The following is an 18,936-nucleotide window of genomic DNA, read 5'->3' as shown; positions in this document are numbered from 1 at the left end:
AGAATAAGATCAGGAACTTTTAATAGAACTAGAAGACCTATATACAGTAGTCCAGTATACTGTATCTAGACTTACCGTAGGTAGCTAAAAATAGCAGCAAAGATTTGCAATGGCTGCCCTGCTCGCTCGATCCGTTCCGAGCTCTCAATCTGCAAGGTTTAGCTCTCACACCCATCGGCCTGACCACACAGTGAATGCCCTGATAATCAAGGCTCTAACGTTAGAACCACGGGGATCGAAATTGCACTGCACAGCGAACTTTTTACTTTGGGTTTGGCTTAATTACTGTTCATCCCGCTGTGTGTACTGACAAAAAGAAACGGTTTTTACTTACTATGGATTTCTAGACCTGCGCAGACAGTGTACGGTATTCGTCATATAACAAAGTAAAATGTTAGTGTTAGATTCTAACTGTAACTATGTTAGAATCTAACAAGTTAACGTTAGATCTAGACAACTTAGAAATAATAAGACCGTTAAACTTAACAGTTGAGTTACGTTAGAACCATTTATAGCAATGTGAAACTGTGTGAAAGAGTGTTAGAGCATTAACTCATCTTAGTAGACAAAACTAACATGTTAGGCCTAACGTTAGAAACTTTATTCACAAGGTCCTACAACTTCGTGTACATGTGATCTTTAATTGAAAGTCTGAACTGATTCCAAATTGGAAACCGTTTGCATTTCATTTGCAGAATGCCAGAATTTAGAAAGGAATAATGCCCACGGTTAACGTTAGAGCTAGCCACTTAGTTTTAAATTGGCTACCGCGTTAGACCTACACTCACACTTTAGAAAACAATGACTCCTGTTGTACTACTAGTCTTGAGTGTTATCGAACGCGGTTATGACAAGTGTTACAACTTATTTTTAGATACAACAAAGACCAAAGTAAAAAAATTCAGGCGCAGCCTCATCAAGTCATCATCTCTGTGTATTTTTTTTTTTTTTTATAGACGTCTATATTTGTTTAGTTATAACAAAATTTTAAGAGATAGAACTCTAACATTATTTTGTTGTTGTTTCTTATTCATCAGAATCAATGATAGATTGACTGGCTGATGCATCGATAGAAGACTTGAAGTCCATCTATGAAAAATGACTGTCGATCATGCTGTTCATTCCTTTCTTGGGTACCCAGTACCGGTACATCTGCAAAGTACATGTATGCAGCGCTGATCAACGTCAATACGTGTATGGCATCCTCCTAGCTGAATTCTTGGGAGAAGAAGTCGATGCTCTGATGTCCTGCTTTTTTCCCGGCTTCTCCATGTCATCAAGGGGAAGGTATTCCTCTTTTATTGTTATTATTTTTGTTTTTGTTCAACCTATAGGGTGGCCCGTGAGGGGTTTGAGCATATTGTCTGCAACATACCAAAAATGTTTGTGCAACTTCCTCAAAAACCAGCAGCATGCTATGAGCAACATCCTCAAAATAAGTTGAATATTGGCAACATGCTCAAAATAAAATGTAATCAACAGGTGAAAGTGAAGCATGTGTGCAAATATTGAGACACATCAAACTACTAAAGACAATTTGTGCACAAAACATGATATGGAGCGTTGAATGTAATGGGCTTCGCCTATATGTGACATGTAGAAGTTAAAATGACTGTAAATTCTTTTAAAAACTTTAAAAGTACACTGTGTCTTTGAACAGCATCTCACATGCAGCTCAGAGTGATGAAATGACCAATAGTTGTAGCAATCTAATCCCATTCTTTACATGTTTGTTGCATGGTATCTATCCTGTGCAAGAACTACTGTTATTAGATGATAATAGTGCATTGAATAAATGTTCCATTCATTGCAGGAACAATCTTCAACAAGAAAATTCTCATGGCTCTCGGTTGCGAAAGGACATCCCAACGCTCTACAATGACAAAGCTACGGCACACTACCCAAGCTGTATCAGACCTCCTGCAAAGCGTCCAACAGAAGTTGTGCTGGAGCTTCCTGCCTATAGTCTTGGACATTAGAAGTGCAAGAACAGCTTTCATAGCATGTACAAGTGTGCATACATGCTCTCATTTCAGGACTGTTGGTTGCAAGATAAGGTTTTAATGTTGTTTCGTTCCCAACCCCCATAGGTAGGCCCTGTTGTTCAGTGCTCCTGGTGTCACTGAAGTCCAAAGCTTTCATGTATCATCTAAGCTACATACATCTGTATTTTTATGTACATGAAACATGTCAAAATTTCACTGTATTTGATATTCAATTTAGAATTTTGTAGGTGTTATCATATCTCTAAATCATGTGACTGGCAATACAGTAAGCCGCATGTACAGCCACCGTGCTGTACATGAAGCAATAAACCTACTTTTTAATTGTCATAAGTAATTAACTCGAACAAATGTGCATTCTTTGTCTTACAACATTGCATTTGTTTACAGAGGTTCAGTACACTGTCTTCTTTGATTGTTTAAACCTACATTTTTGCAATTCTTGGGAAATAATGTGGTATTTGTATGGTACATGTACCTTGTACTCTCACTTTTTTTCTTTACTCTATTTTCATATATTTTTTAGAGCAAAGCTATTTTTATTTTCTGGAAAAAATATGTTCAAAATATATTTTTTTGCTATTTTTCACTGATTTTCAAGCTATTTCTAAGCTATTTTTTTCCTATTTTGGACGAGAGAATAATCCTTTCTTGGTCTATTTTTTGACTATTTTCATGTCCATTTTTTGTCTATTTTTATGTTCCAAAACATATAAGGTAAAAATATATTTTTAACTTATTTTTCTCACTATTTCCAATATATTTCTGAGCTATTTTCTCACTATTTTTCAAAGCAAGGAAATAGTAAGGAAATATATTTTTGTTGCTATTTTTCACTGATTTTCAGGCTATTTCTAGGCTATTTTTTCCTATTTTGGACGGGAGAATAATCCTTTCTTGGACTATTTTTTTACTATTTTCATATCTATTTTTAAACTATTTTCATGTCTATTTTTAGTCTATTTTTATGTTCCAAAACATATACGGTAAAAATAAATTTTATCCTATTTTTCTTACTATTTTCAATATATTTTCAAACTATTTTCTCCATATTTTTTCAAGTGTGGAAATAGTAAGAAAATATATTTTTGGGGTCTATTTTTGTTATATTTTCTCTCTATTTATAAACTATTCTATTTCGACTGGGGTACTTAGTAACATACTCTAAAGTTTTTTGTTGTTTACCAACTCAAAATGTGAAATTTTAGCAACGATTTCTGACAATTATTTTCCGTTTTGAGAGTGAAGTTATGCTTCATTTTGGAATATTTTATCGTCGTTATCTAAAAAAGGTAACATAATGGCAGGTTAGAATGAGGTTTTTACTTTTCATAATCGGTTGGATTATCAAAAAATATGAATAGATAGTAAAGTTAAAGCAGTTTTGCTGCGACACTTTCCTAGCGGTTTTCGTGCGAAACGTGTTCATTCAAGAGGAAAGCGAGGTCAGGTCAAAATGAAAACAGTGAGTTAATTGCACCCGTCCGCTGCGACTGAAGTGATAATCTTTGTGGATATAGCTTGGCCCATCTGTTATGAGCAATCCTTGAAAAACCTGTCTTCTGAGTAAATGTGACAGAGAAATCAGATGGTCACTTCAACAGTTAATTATCATGTGTAATCCGGTATGTGTCCTGTGTTATTGCAATGCAAGTCATGGTGTTATAGTCACGGTGTTACAGTTACTGTAACACCATGACACATTTCAATCAGATTTAATTAATTAACAAAATGAGTTATCATCATCTTAGTACTTGTATATGGTAGCTACATGTCGTCATGATTTGGGCTGTCAAAATAAACCCTTTTGTGTTTGTAATTTTCAAACAATACTAAAATCATCAGTTTTTACCGTAACACCGTGACATTATTGATGATCGTATTTGCGATGTTCGCAGAAGCTTAACACATAGAAAATCTTGCACTTTGATGATTTGGTAATGATGTTCAACCCTTAAACTCTGAAAACAAAGGCTAAGTTTTTACCTCCTTTTTCATTTTCTCATGCAACATTCATTGAACTTCATTATATTTTTCAGATATTTATGTCAAATTTAATTACGCTGTTTTTATGCACACATTTAGCAAAGTTAATGATGTAATCTTTGTCTCGCCCACCGGAGGTGAAGGTGAGACTAAGGGATCCAAATGGCGTCCGTCCGTCGTCCGTCCGTCACAAATGTTAAAGTTTACCTGCAAGACTCTCTTATGATGCATAACTTGGCAACTGTTACAGCAATGGCAGCCACACTTGAATGATAGAAGCACTAGGTGTTGTTGTAGGTCATGTGATGTCAAAGGTCATTTGAGGTCACATATTAAAGAGTATGTGCAAACTCTCTTTTCTATGTTAAAGTTTACCTGCAAGACTCTCTTTTGACAAATAACTTCACATAAGTTGCTTGGATTGCAACCTAACTTGGGTCATAGATGCACTGGGGGTACCTTCATGTTATGGTGCCATTGGAGGTCACAGAATAAGGTCAAAGGTCATTTGAGGTCATATGTTAAAGTCTACTTGCAAGACTCTCTTATCACACATAACTCGACACATAATGCTACAATGGCAATCAAACTTGGGTGATGGATGCACTTGGGGTACCTTCATGTTATAGTGCCGTAAGAGGTCACATAAGGTCAAAGGTCATTTGAGGTCATACGTTAAAGTTTACTTGCAAGACTCCCTTATCACACGTAACTCAGCACATGTAGATACAATGGCAATCAAACTTGGGTGATGGTAGATGTCTCTTGGGAAGTTAGAGGTTACCACAAGGTCAAAGGTCACAGACAGGAGTCAACGAACTTTTAGGGCCCAATGTTAAGTTTTTAGGGCGCATTTCGTTTATGGCTCATAACTTTTGATCCCTTTGTCCGTTTGTGACCAAACTTGGATGGAAGATGTCCCTTGGGGAGGTGAAGGTCGTCACAAGGTCAAAGGTCACAGACAGGGGTCAACAAACTTTTAGGGCCCAATGAAATCTGAAAAGAAAACATTCACATAAAATTTTGGGGCAGCACCCTTCCTGTGACCTTCAAAAAGTGGAAAAACACCCTCTGATTGGACGTACAAAAATAGACGCCGTTTTCCAATCTCTTTTGATTTCAAATAAAAATTTCTGTGATTTATTCAGATTTTTTCTTCAAACTCTGGTATGACTGTAAGAAGGAGATGTCAAATGATAGTAAGGTACCAAAATCTAGCTTTGTTTATTCATTCATATGGAGATATTCTACGTTTTATTATCGTGACGGACGTACACGGTTGGACGTACAATTTGTCCGTGATGGACGTACATGTATTATACATATGGAAATTGAGCATTTTTATCATATTTGTAACCACAATTAACTATCACTCTCTTTAATATGAGCTGGCATTTATCAAAAAGAAATATACAAGCCAAGTTTATTTTTTCTTTGTATTTCCTTTTTTTTCCATCTTATCATACATTTTTTTGTATTGCTGTAGATTTTGGGAGCCATCGCTCAATATGTCCTTAGTAAACATACCAAAGTAAACTAAGCCAGAGTAAAAATTTTAACAATACTCCTCATACAGTAACTCATTTAAGGCAATATCTGTATTAAAATGGGGGGGGGGGGTTAAGACAAACAAGTTATCATGACATATGGATATATATATTTTCGGCCACATCATGTACGTACTACATGAGAGTTGACATGACATCAAACACTGAACAAGTGGTTGCAAAAGAAAATGAAAAAGAATAGGTAAATGTACATCTATACCTAAAAAGGACTGACAGTGTGACTTAAGATTAATACTTTCATATACAATAGTTTTAATTCTAAACAAAGAGCAAACTAAGTCAGGATGTGTACATGTATGTAATCATACACATGAAAAACTATAGTAGGATTGATGTATATAGTAAGTAAGCACAATATACGAGGTAACACGAGTATAATATCAGGCTTAAACCTGGAAACTACAGAAAGTTGAAATACTACAAAAAAGTCTTAAACTACAGTTAGAACTAGTATATAAGTATCCAGTGGCGGGTTATTATACAAAAGTAAAGTTCATGCACATTATCACATGTATAACAAACAAAAAGAGCATTTCATATGATAACAATTAAAACAATGTTTCAGAAAAAAAAACACAGTTTATTAAAGCAAAACATAGGTGTACCTTGTTTCTTAAATTTTGGAATTACAGCCATGCATGATTGTAGTACTCTCCTTAAGAGCAGTTTTCTTTTACATGAATGGAACTGTATATTGACTTTGTATGATTACTAATAATTAATGGATAATCACGACTGAATGAATGCATAAAACAGTCTGTTAATTTACCAACGATTGAAATGTCTGTGAAGAACTTTGCAAAGTCTGGGGAGGAAACACCAAACCATAAGAAGTTGAATGGATTCATACATGGTCCAATGTTGGAACATTTGAGGAGTTGAGATAATTTGCCTTTTACTTACATGTATATAAATGTTATTTTCCCCTTGCAAAATCAAAATAAATAATGTGGTTGAATTAGCCATCATCAAGCAAAGTGTTACAGTATATATTTGACTTCCTCCTGTAATTGGAAACAATATGCCTAGAATGTGAAACTGAATTGACCCCTATTTCAAGCAACTACAGGTGCTGCTATTTTTGGACAACATCTTTTTTGAGGTAGAATATCTGATCTGGTGGCTCTAGCCATCTCCAGAATCCCCCTGCTGGGTGCATGACATTGACCTTTACATCAGCATTGTTTGCCCCAAATTCCATGACTTCTCAAGAGAAGGATTCGCCTTGGTAATCTACCAACACCCAGTCTCCAGTGTTTATTTATTACCTGAAAAAAAAAAAAAACTCTTCCTTTTTTCACTAAAGCCCAAACTTTTATGAATGAAGAAAGTTTAGACAGCTAAATTCCAGTTCCATTGTAATTAGTGACTAATGAACTAATTAATCTGCCCTGTAGCAATTTTGACCATCTCTCCAGTCATTGTCAACAAAGGAGAACAATTATACAAGATGCTTAGGCAAATTGAAATGGGGAAATGAGAGCTATATGACACCGTGATGGACGTACAAATTAGGTGCGGTTGGACGTACAAAAAAAGTGTACGTCCAACCGCTCATTAATAACTTAATTAGCAGGAGTGAAAACAAAATTTTGTGACAAGTATGTAGATACCCTAAAGCTTACTTAGGATTGACATTATAACATCAGTTGAATACTTTGTTTTTCTGAAATCTGAAAAAAACTAGTTTTTTTTGTGACGGACATACACGACCATACGTGTAATGCAATTAAGTGGCAATTAGTCATTAAAAGAAAAATTAAATCAAAAATAAAATATTGCATTTATAAGAGCTGGATATAAACTACTTTTACCATAAAGAAAGAAACAATTCCATGAAGTCAGTTCTGGAAATACAGACAAAATGTCAGGTATACCTTGTGTTTAAAAAGATACAATTATCTGAAATGTCTCAATAAACTGAGGCATGATGACCTTGACCTTGGTCAAACCTAATTGAAAGTCACAAATTTGGACAATTCATTGTCTCAGCTTTCAAATGAGATGCAATTTAGGTTTAGCCTATGAGTTTTGAAATTTCACCCTGAGGTTGTCACATAAATTTACGGAATTGCCCTTTGTGACCAAACTTGGATGGTAGATGTCCCTTGGGGAGGTGAAGGTCATCACAAGATCAAAGGTCACAGACAGGGGTTAACAAATTTTTCAGGGCCCAATGTTAAGTTTTTCTGGCGGGTTTCGATTATGGCTCATAACTTTTGATGCCTTTGACCGTTTGTGACCAAACTTGGATGGTAAATGTCCTTTGGGGAGTTGAAGGTCACCACAAGGTCAAAGGTCATATGCGGGTCAATGAACTCCTGGGGGTTGGAAAAATCTTAATTTCTTGTACGCGAATGGGCGAGACACAATTTGGCACTTGCCTTGTTTTTAGAAAAGGTCACACATTTTTGTAGCAAGAATGTCATCCACCTGGCACTTGAATTACTTATAGCTGTCCCGAACAAAGAGAATGATGTCTTTGCATTGCGACGTACGCGCATGCTTTACAGCAAACATTTGGTACGCTTTTGATATGATGAATTCAGGGAGGTGAGACAAAAAGGAGTGGGCACTCTGCCCTGAGGGTTTTCCCTATCACTCAACACAGGATTACAAGGGATCAGTGCCCCAACGAACAAGTAAACGACCTCTTACGTAACGAGGTCAGTCTGATCGTTATCACTGCTGTTTGATGTTCGATCCTCGGGGCCGCGGTGATTTGGCCCTCTATCGTTAGGAGTATGGACAGGCCAGTTGACTTGTGTGTGTTCACAAGGACGTGTATGAGGGTTTTACATTCTTTATGCAGGCTCACACGGCATATGCTCTTGGGACCTGCTAGTCTAAGAATTCAGCTCTCGATAGATACAAAAATTTTGAAAATCGGCCAAGAAGAAGTTGAGTTTTGACAATGTAACTGTTTAACAATAGCCATTGTTTTGTTCTTGTTTTAATCAAATTACGACGCAATATCAAGTGTAAATCCTGACTAGTGCTGACAAAATTCACCTGTAGATCAGCAGATGTTGGGGTTTTTCTTTAGTCTGATGTATCACTTCATTGTTCGCTCGTGTTGGTTCTCTTGTCATATTTTTTGGGAAACTTGCGTACATCCGCCAAGACATGTTTTTTCTGGTCCCACTAACATATTTTTGTGAGCAATTTTAGTTCTCCAGGGGATGAAAACACTATTTGAATGTTTTTTTGTTGTATGCTGGGGATATATTGAGGCAGGAGGGCTCGAATCTACAACAGAGTGGTCATGATGGAGACTACTATAGGACCTAATCTTGGTGAAATAACTTGCCTCCTTGCCTGGTGTATGGTGAAAACATGTGAGAGTTCAGTGAGAGCTGAACTATCTCACATGTCCTGTATCACTGTATGCCTGATAAGATATTCACCATGGCGCTTTTTTTTTTGTCTGTCTCTCTGTTTTTGTTTTATTCTTATTTGAAAGCTGAATGGGTATTTTTATGATGGTTGTTGCTGTTGTGGTTAGTATTATCTGTGCTAGCTTGATATTAAAATTATTATTATCATCAGACATTATTAGGGCCTGTGTTCCACTACTCAGCTGTTCATGTTTCCTTCACATTCTTTCAATCAGTATATTATTATTGGTGCTGCTAATCATTATTATTAAATGTTTTGAAGTCTGTGTTAATTTGTTTCCATTTCATGTCAAAGTTATTTCACCATAATAGCATGCAAAGTACATTTGTTCCCAAGAAATCTTATAGTACATGGACATGTAAATGCACATAAATAATAATACCTTGAATACTAGCTGCAAAATTCAAAATGTGACCATGCAACCAGTTCACTGCACATCACAATGCACCAGTGTTGTTTGCAGGCACAGCAATGGGTAATGCACCAGTTATGCACCAGTATACACCACCCATCCAGTACCACGTGGAGTAATCCAGGTTCTGGCCAGGGAGGGGTGAGACCCACCAGCCTGTTGACAAGGATTGCGCATGTGCACTGTGCGGCCAAGCGGCAGTAATCTAGTTAGTGGAGTGGTCTCTTGGGGAGTGCGGCTCCGAGGATGGTTCAAAAGACACTAATCCAGTGCCCACTCCTTTTCCTCTCACCTCCCTGATGAATTCCTAGGAAGGTGCAGGGATCTCGCCAGCGTATATCACCCTTGTCGGCCCCGACAAGCGTGCGGTTTGAAGAAGCAATTGCCGACAAGGGTAAAACTTGCCGACAAGGGTAACACCACGCGTGAACTTGCCGACAAGGGTAACTTGCTTGACGAGCTAAGTTCGGACCAATTTCTCGCCTTTTTCAGTCTTTATTATCTGGCTAGAAAAGAAGCTAGATGTTGAAAGCAGCAGCAGTTTACATACTTGTACTTATACAAGTGCAAAAATTTACCCTCACAGTCATCGCACCTATCACAACAACGCGACTCAACAGAGCGACGTACTAGCTGATACCAGGGAGGTCTCACCTCCCTGCTGATACACACCACATCACACACTTGCTCACTCACATGCGCTCTGATTCGGGATCCACACACACATGCACAAGTACCCAGCTGGCCACTTACAGCCGCCTGTGCGTGTACAACGGTACAGTGTATTGTGAGAGGGAGAGAGAGGACGGAAAGAGAGGGTTGGAGGCCGAAGGAGGCTGAGGAAGGCTGACACGTGCTCGCTTGTTGTCACGCTTGTTGTCGGGTTACGCAAAAACAAACGATATGAAATGCATGCCCCCCTCCGCCAAAGGTTGTATTTTTTTTTTTTGGCTGCTTTGGTATGTTTGTTAGTTTGTCTGCCTGTCTGTCTCTTTTTTCGCAAAATAAGTCAAAATTTGGGAACAGATTAGGATGAAATTTTCAGGAACAGTTGGTTGGTAAAATGGCGCAATGAACAGATGATTAAATTTTGATAGTGAGCAGGATTTATAATACCACCGAAATTCACCGCCAGGATCCAGGATCTTTAGACTTTGTTTCGTATATTTGAAAGGATTCGTATCAATTCTTTAGGAAGCTGGCCATCGGCAATGACGCAAAATTAGATGCGTTCAAAGCATTGCCGCAGAGAGAAAATTAACTCCATTTTTCGTTAAAAAAAGAAAAGAAAAAAGAACTTGCGATGGAGTAAGCAAATGCAAATTGTTATTTAGGTTTTGGTAGTTTCAGTGGGTTATTTTTTTTTTTTAATCTAAAAAGCCATGCGTTCCATTTTAGCCTTTTCAATTTCTATGGATTTGTAAAGGTCATTCGTGAATATTCCATTTTCCTTCTCCGGGCCGAAATTTATAGTAATTCTGTAATAATGGTCTTTCAAGTTCAACGTATACGTATTGCTCCACGTGCTTCTGGCTTGGGTTTGTTAAAAGGTGGGTTAGGGGGCCTTCACGGGCAGAAAATAAATGATCATCATTCATCAATGTTCCCAGTTGGTTTACATGCTATGTACACGCTGTTTACGACCACTGAAGCAAGGTGGCAGTACGCGCGACATTCTTTATCTGACACCTGGCTTTCGTGGAAATTTCATGGAAATTTCCACAAGCCATGATATAAAGTTTCCCCACTGCTTGAGGTCGTGCTTTTTTTTATTCTTCATTACGAACATCAATTTGTTCAACTTGAAAAGTGTAGATAATTTGCTTTGAGGACGTGTTTCTTTCTTCTTTTTTTTTTCATTGCAGCATCGGTAACATTTTGTTTTGTTCATCGTCCCTGCATGGCAGGGGTTCATGGGAGGAGAACGATAGGAATGACTGGGGAGAAAATAAACTGAAAGAAGGAAGCATCTTTTGAGCGAGCTGTCTTTGTTTTTCTCTACACCAGCATCAGTTATCGCCACCAAGATTCGTTTTTTTTTTCCGTTACTCCGACAGATTAATGATAAAATGATGCTAGATTCTTTATTCTGAAGGTTCGTTAATCCAAAAATGATTAAGAAAAAATGTCCGTTCATTTCACGACGAAATCAGTTTTGTTATTTCGAACGTTCTGCCAGTGAAATTTCGGAATAAAACGACGGCACAAAACAGCGTGTTTTCGTACTCTAAGGGTCTGTTATTCCGACAGAAGTAGTAATGATGAAATAATAAATTGTAGATTCTTTATTCTGAAGGTTCGTTAACCGAAAATTGAATAAAGAAAAATGTCCGTAAATTTCAAAACGAAATCAGTACGTCATTTCAAACGTTTTGCCAGTGAAATTTGGGAATAAAACGACTGCCCCAAAACACTCAGTTGCAGTTTTCTTACTCTGAGGGTTCGTTACTCCGACAGATTAATGACAAAATAATGCTAGATTCCCTATTCTGAAGGTTCGTTAATCCAAAAAATGATTAAGAAAAAATGTCCGTTCATTTCACAACGAAATCAGTTTTGTTATTTCGAACGTTTCCGTCAGTGAAATTTCAGAATAAAACGACGGCCCCAAAACGGTTACAGTTTTCTTTTACTCTGAAGGTTCGTTACTGCGAAAGAATACTTTAGATTCTTAATTCTGAACGATCGTTAATCGGAAAACGATAAAGAAGAAATGAAAACGGTTACAGTTTTCTTACCCTCAGGGTTCGTTACTCCGAAAGAATAATGGCAAAATAATACTCTACATTCTTAATTCTGAATGACCGTTAATAGAAAAATTATAAAGGAGAAAATATTCGTTTATATCCAAACGAAATCAGTTTTGCTATTTCGAATGTTCTGCCAGTATAATTTCGGAATACAACAACGGCCCCAAAAGGGTGTTTTCTTATTCTGAAGGTTTGTTATTCTGAAGCAATCACGATGATAGATGATAGATTCCTTTCTGAAGGTTCGTTGATCGGAAAATAAAAAATAAAAAATGTTTGTTAATCTTCGAACGAAATCAGTTTTATTTTGAACATTCATCTGTAGTACCGACCTTTGGTGTTGTTGTTGTTTTCGATTACAAACCTTCGAAGTACTCATGAATCGTTTCATTTTATGATTAAACAAACCTTCGGAATAATGACCATCATTACATTTTTGTATGATATCTCTTTGATGTCACGGCCAAACTACCGCAGTATACCCAGAAAGGAAAGTGCAACCATGTCCCGAAAGTTCTCGATCGCTTCTCGCGCATCTGCATGCAATAGGCCTACCACGTGGTCGAGCAGACGGCGAGAAAGCAACACGGCGCGCGTAGTTGCGATGCAGAGACGGCTAATTATTGCAACAGTGAAACAGGAAAGGCCTAAAAGAAATCGGAACCTCCACCATCGGCACCTACTTCTCTTTCATTTATTATTTAGGAACTGCCGCTAACAAAAGGTATGGATTTCTGCATTGTTTCTGTGAGAATATGCCCCTCACAACGTTCATTACATCTCCGTGAAAATGTCGCATACAGCGGCGATTCATCTGTGTTGTATTGAGCATTAGCGAAGGCTTCCGCGCTTCGCGCGGGAGGGGGAACCCCCCTCCCGTACCCACCCCCAGAACAGCGCGCATAAATGCCGACAAGCGTGAAGAAATTCCTGGCGAGAACCCTGAGGTGCCTGGAAAATTTGACTCTCTCGGTGAGCCCATCAGAAGGCGCTGTGGTTGCTAGAGGTGGAGCTTAATCTCAATTGGCACCAACGTACCGATGGGTGATTCTCATCTCACATCGCTGCTCAGACATTCTCTTTGAACAAGACATGAATCTTCAAAGCCTGTTTTCTCGCAATTTTGTCAGGCTAACAAATTGAAAAAAAAAATTATATGCCAACTTACGGTGCCAGAGAATATAAGTGTTTTATATAAATGCAAAGCTTAGGTAATTGGCAATGTGATTCAATTAAAAAATGAATTTTCAAAATTCTTGAATTTTGCCTGAAACCGCCAGTCACAATTTACTAACTCATTGTAGTAACTTAGCTCTATCACTTGTAGAAGAGAAGAAGGGGGGGGGGGGGAGGTTGGGCCTCCTGGGGGCTCCTAGATGGGGCAGGGTGTCCATTTGAAGGAATTGATATCTTACAAATGTATCCCCCTAGGGATGCTACCTGGCAAGTTTAATGAAAATTCAACAGGAGCTTTCAAGAAGAAGATGAAAATGTACAATTTAGGCCCCCATTAGGATCCTCCCCTGGGTCCCCGGGGGGGGGGGGGGGGGGGGGAGGGGGGGGGGCGTCCCTGACTCCACCATGAACAAACTTGAAACTACAGTCATCAATGTACCAACTCATAGCATTAACTAAGCTCTATCACTTCTAGCTCTACAGAAGATTTTTAAGGAGTCTTTAACGTTCTAGGGGGTTTGGGCCCCCCAGTTGGGGCATAGTGCCCTTTTCAAGAAATTGAGATTCTATCCCCAATGGATGCTACCCGCCAAGTTTGAAGAACATCGGTCATGGGATTTTCTAGAAGCAGATGAAAATGTTAAAAGTTTACGCAACGGACTCTGGAAGCTGGACACTGGACAAAGAGCGACCGTCGGACCAGTGCCAGTGAGTGTGCAGTGTTGCCTATCAGTGAATGAGAATAACAGCTGACAATTATGGACTGAAGGCCAATTCACACACACTGAAAAAAGCATGATTCGAATTGCAATTTAAACAATCATTTTTGCACTCTTATTAACTGTATGTACACATGTACTGTACACAGACCAAAAAAAATAAATAAATAAAAACTCATGATCCAAATCATACCATTTCACGAATGAAAATTGTGACCCAAATAGCATTTATTTCATGTGAGACCCAAAGTTCTGCATTATATGCATCTTTGAGTTTGAACGGAGTTTAACCGTACTGTCCTGTGCGCACCTTGCATTAAGGAGTACAAGATAATCAGAGTGATTTTATGCACTGTTCATAGATACTTCACATTGTAAACAATCATAACTATTTCTGAAATGTCACACTTGGTGCCCAAATAGAATTTGAATTTCACTAATAGTTGTAATTATTCACATACATGAAAAGAAAAATTTTGCATCATACTTCGATTTGCAACACAAAGAGTCACAACTATTGGTGGCAGTGTGAATGGGCCTGATGAAGATAGAATTTAGCGAGGATTACATGAAGGAAAACCTGGTGATTCAAGCAATAGAGTGGTACCCCTCTTCAAATGCAATTTCTCATGGGGAAGAATTTTCGGATCGGAGTAGACAAGTGCTGCATTATGACTAATACCCTAATTCACCATATCCTGTGTGGTGATGACAAAAGCTGCTTGAAACCAAGACAGTTCCCACAAAGGTGACCTGCTATCACATACTGAGATGCAAAGGAAGCTTACTTACTCTTCATGTATTCCAACTCTGACTTTTTCAAGGCACTGACTGCATTAAAGAATAGTATTGTGCAATAGGCATTGCCTCAGAATGCAAGTTTGAAAACTTTGATAAGAAGCGATTGAACAAAAAAATAAAATTGTCAGAATAATTCATCAGTTACCATCACTGATGTGTTAAAATCTGTGTTTTCACTGAGGACCTTACAAAATCTTCTAATGGCAAAGGAATATCCATCCACGTCAACACTGGATGCAAACCAGTACAATTATGTATAATTTTATATTTAAATTTTCTTGACTTTACAATTCACAAGACTGAGGAAAGTAGCCCTCTGAGCATGTGACTGCACACATCAAATTGTAAAGTTAATCAATTATGATTTGATATGCAAACCTGACATCCTCTGGTACATCAAGTCAGTTTTTAGAATTCAATTTGATCACCAATAACCCATTTCAAACTGACAATGGGATGCAATTATTCCATCAAAAATATTGCAATGTTGATTAAAGGCACTGTTTACCATTGGGAGCAGTGATTTCAGAAATGTTCAAGTTATCACATTTTGTGCATGTGTACGTTCAGTTGTATTGATCACAAAACATTGTACCATAATAGGGCCTACAGATATGAAACATTTGCAATTTCACATGAAGCCTAAAATATAAGGAGATATCGCTCACATAAGGAGATATCACTCATTAAACCATAACTGCAGACAGTTTATTCTGGAAACAATTTTATTATGACTATTGTTCACATTTTGTATTTTATATCAAAAACAATACTTAGCATTGATTATACTGATTTACTGTTTTTAACTGGTTGTTTCTATCCCCAACTCACATTTTAGAAAAAGTTCTGTTTTGAAGCACTAAAGCTGGGTTTTTGTTTCATTTGCAAATGGTAAATAATGTCTTTAAATATTGAAAGGTATCCTTGAGGTATCCCTGACATAAACAGAACTACGACTCAACGTGATTAATACCCCCACCTAACACTGAAGGAGTTAGCTCAACTAGCAATTACTTTGTATGCTTTTGATTGAAAAAAAAATTACCATGGCAATGTATTGTTCAACATTGAATAATTTATATTTTGATCACTGATAGCCACATGTGTCATATCTCAAGTCAAGAGGTCAAAACCTGAGGGGAGCAAGTAAATCAGCAATTTCTATGATTTTCATTAAAAATTGCTGTTACCATGGCAACACAATGTTTGAAATAAGCAAAAAAAAATTAAGTTTGCACAGCTGTATATCATAACCATCACATGTGCCAAATTCCAAGTCAAATGCTCAAAAGCTGAGGGAGTTAGCTGAAATCACATTATCACATGTTTTTCATTCAAAATATGCTATCATGGCAACACATTTTTCAACAATGACAAAAGATGAATTTTGCACATCTATGTAGTATAGTGGTCACATGGTTACAGCTTGTTATTCCGAAGGTTCTTTATTCTGAAGGCTCTTTAATCCAAAGATTCGTTATTCCGAAGTTTCGTTATTCCGAATTTCATTTTCGGATTAACGAATCTCCGGAATAACGAACCTTCGGAATAATGCCACAATGTTCAGATTAACAAACCCTTTTTCATTTTAGGATTAAAGAACCTCTAGGTATAGGGAATTTGTGTGTTTCAGATTAACGAACCTTCAGAATAACAAACCTTTGGAAAAACGAACAGCACCCGGTCACATAAGCCAAATTTGAAGCCAAATGCTCAAAAAACTGAAAGAGTTAGTTGAACCAAAATTTTTCTATAATTTTCATTCAAAATCATGGCAACACATTGTTAAACAATGACGAAAGATAAAGTTTGCACATCTTCATACTATAGTGGTCACATGTGCCAAATTTCAAGCTAAATGCTCAAATACTGAGGGAGCTAACTGAATCCACGGTATTTTAATATGATTTTCAATCAAAATATGCTATTACCATAGCAACACAATGTTCAACAATGACAAAATAATAAATTTGCACATGTATACTATGGCGGTCACACGTGCCAAATTTCAAGGCAAATGCTCAAAAACTCAGGGAGTTAGCTAAATCCATGGCAACGAATTGTTCGACAATGACGAAAGATTAAGTTTGCACATCTTTGTCTTATAGTGGTCACATGTGCCAAATTTTAAGCTAAATGCTCAAAGACTGACGGAGTTTAGACTGAGTAGCTTTTTAGGATAAAAAATGCTGTTACCATAGTAATGCATTGTTCAACGATGAAAGATTAAGATTATATTATAGCTGTCACATGTGCCAAATTTCAAGCTAAATGCTCGAAGACTGAGGGACTTAACTGAATCCAAGGTATTTTTGTATGATTTTCATTCAAAATATGCTGTTACCATGGCAATGCATTGTTCAACCATGGCAAAAGATAAATTTTGCACATGATCTACGTACTATAGTGGTCATGTGTGCCAAATTTCAAGCTAAATGCTAAAAGACTGAGGGATATATCTGAATCCACAGTATTTTTGTATTCATTCAGAATATGCTGTTACCATGGCAACTCATTGTTTAACAATGGTGAGAGATTAAGTTTGCACATCAATGTACTATGGCAGTCACATGTGTCATATTTCGAGCCATATGCTCAAAGACTGCTCACGGCAATTAGCTACATCCACAATATTTGTGTATTCTTTTTAGTGAAAAAATGCTGTTACCATGGCAATGCATTGTTCAACATCAATAGAAGAGGAGTTGAGTTCTGCACAACTATACAGTAATGGCCACAAGTGCCAAAATTCAAGTCAATTACTCAAAAACTCAAGGAGTTAGGTCAATCCACATATTTTTGTATGATTGGTATTAAAAACTGTTGTTGCCATGGCAACAGATTTATTCACGCACACAAAAAGGTGTCTTGCACAATTACACATTACATTCATCATATATCTCAAATTTCAACTGAATTGCTATAAAACTGAGACAGAAGTTTGATTCACAACATTTGGAAGGATTTTTTTTTTAATTTGCTGTTGCCACATGTGGCAATTAATGCTTTATGCAATACTAGTAAAAAAAAGTATCTTGCATATTTCCTTTGATAGCGGTCTGCCAAATTTGGGGTAAATTGCTCAAAAAATGAGAGTAGTTCGGTCCAAAATTTGTAATAAAAGTTTGCCGTTGCAATGGCAACGCATTATTTAATACTAACAAAAAAGGTGTCTTGCAAATCTACCTTTGATGGCAGTCACACTTGTCAAATTGGTATCAATTGTTCAAAAAATGACAGAGTAGTTCGATCTACAACATTTGGTAGGATTTTTTTTTTAGATTTGCCATTGCCATGGCAACACATTATTTGACACTAACAAAAAAGGTGTCTTGCATGTCTACCTTTGATAGTGGTCACACATGCCAAATTTTGGGCTAACTGCTCAAAAAATGAGAGAGTAGTTCGATCCACAAGTTTTTATGAAAATTTGCCATTGCCATGGCAATGCATTATTTGATACTGACGAAAAAGGTGTCTTGCAAATCTACCTTTCATAGCGGTCACACATGCCAAATTTTGGCTAATTGCTCTAAAAATGAGATCCCCGAGTAATTTCATCCACAACATTTGGAAGGGTTTTTTTTTTATTTGCTATTGCCGTGGTAATGCATTATGCAATACTACCAAAGAAGGTATCTTGCACATCTTCCTTTGATAGTGGTCAAACATGCCAAATTTGGGGTTAATTGCTCCAAAATTGAGAGAGTAGTTCGATCCACAAGTTCTTATGAAAATTTGCTGTTGCCATGGCAATGCATTATTTGATATTAACGGAAAAGGTTGTCTTGCACATTTACCTTTGATAGCGGTCACACTTGCCAAATTTGGGGTAAATTGCACAAAAAATGAGATAGTAGTTACAATCGACAACATTTGGTATGATTTGTAAAAAAATTTGCTGTTGCTGTTACCAAAATTGACTGGGATACAGCTTTCAGAATGTTGTCAAGTCAATACATCAATGGGGAAAAAAAATCACCTCTCAAACACATAACACGTAAACTCAGCAGATTTTCATACTTTGCTTTAAATCACAATTTTCAATATGATGACATCATCAAATTGCACAACAATGATGCTGAATCAAAAGACAATTAATTGTCCAAAGTACAACATATC

At 37.2% G+C, this 18,936-nt stretch overlaps 1 long non-coding RNA gene across 1 annotated transcript in view; it reads right to left on the bottom strand.

Moving 5' to 3' along the window:
• Positions 1 to 18,936, bottom strand: part of LOC139742488 (uncharacterized) — a 91,266-nt gene that overhangs the window by 50,700 nt on the left and 21,630 nt on the right. The window lies entirely within an intron of this gene.

This window comes from Diadema antillarum, unplaced genomic scaffold (genome assembly GCF_040938485.1).
Source record: "Diadema antillarum isolate AM-2024a unplaced genomic scaffold, OU_Dant_1.0 seq00001003_RagTag, whole genome shotgun sequence".
Classification (NCBI taxonomy): domain Eukaryota; kingdom Metazoa; phylum Echinodermata; class Echinoidea; order Diadematoida; family Diadematidae; genus Diadema; species Diadema antillarum.
Note: the sequence above shows the minus strand (reverse complement) of the source record. Positions and strands in the feature narration are given on the sequence as shown.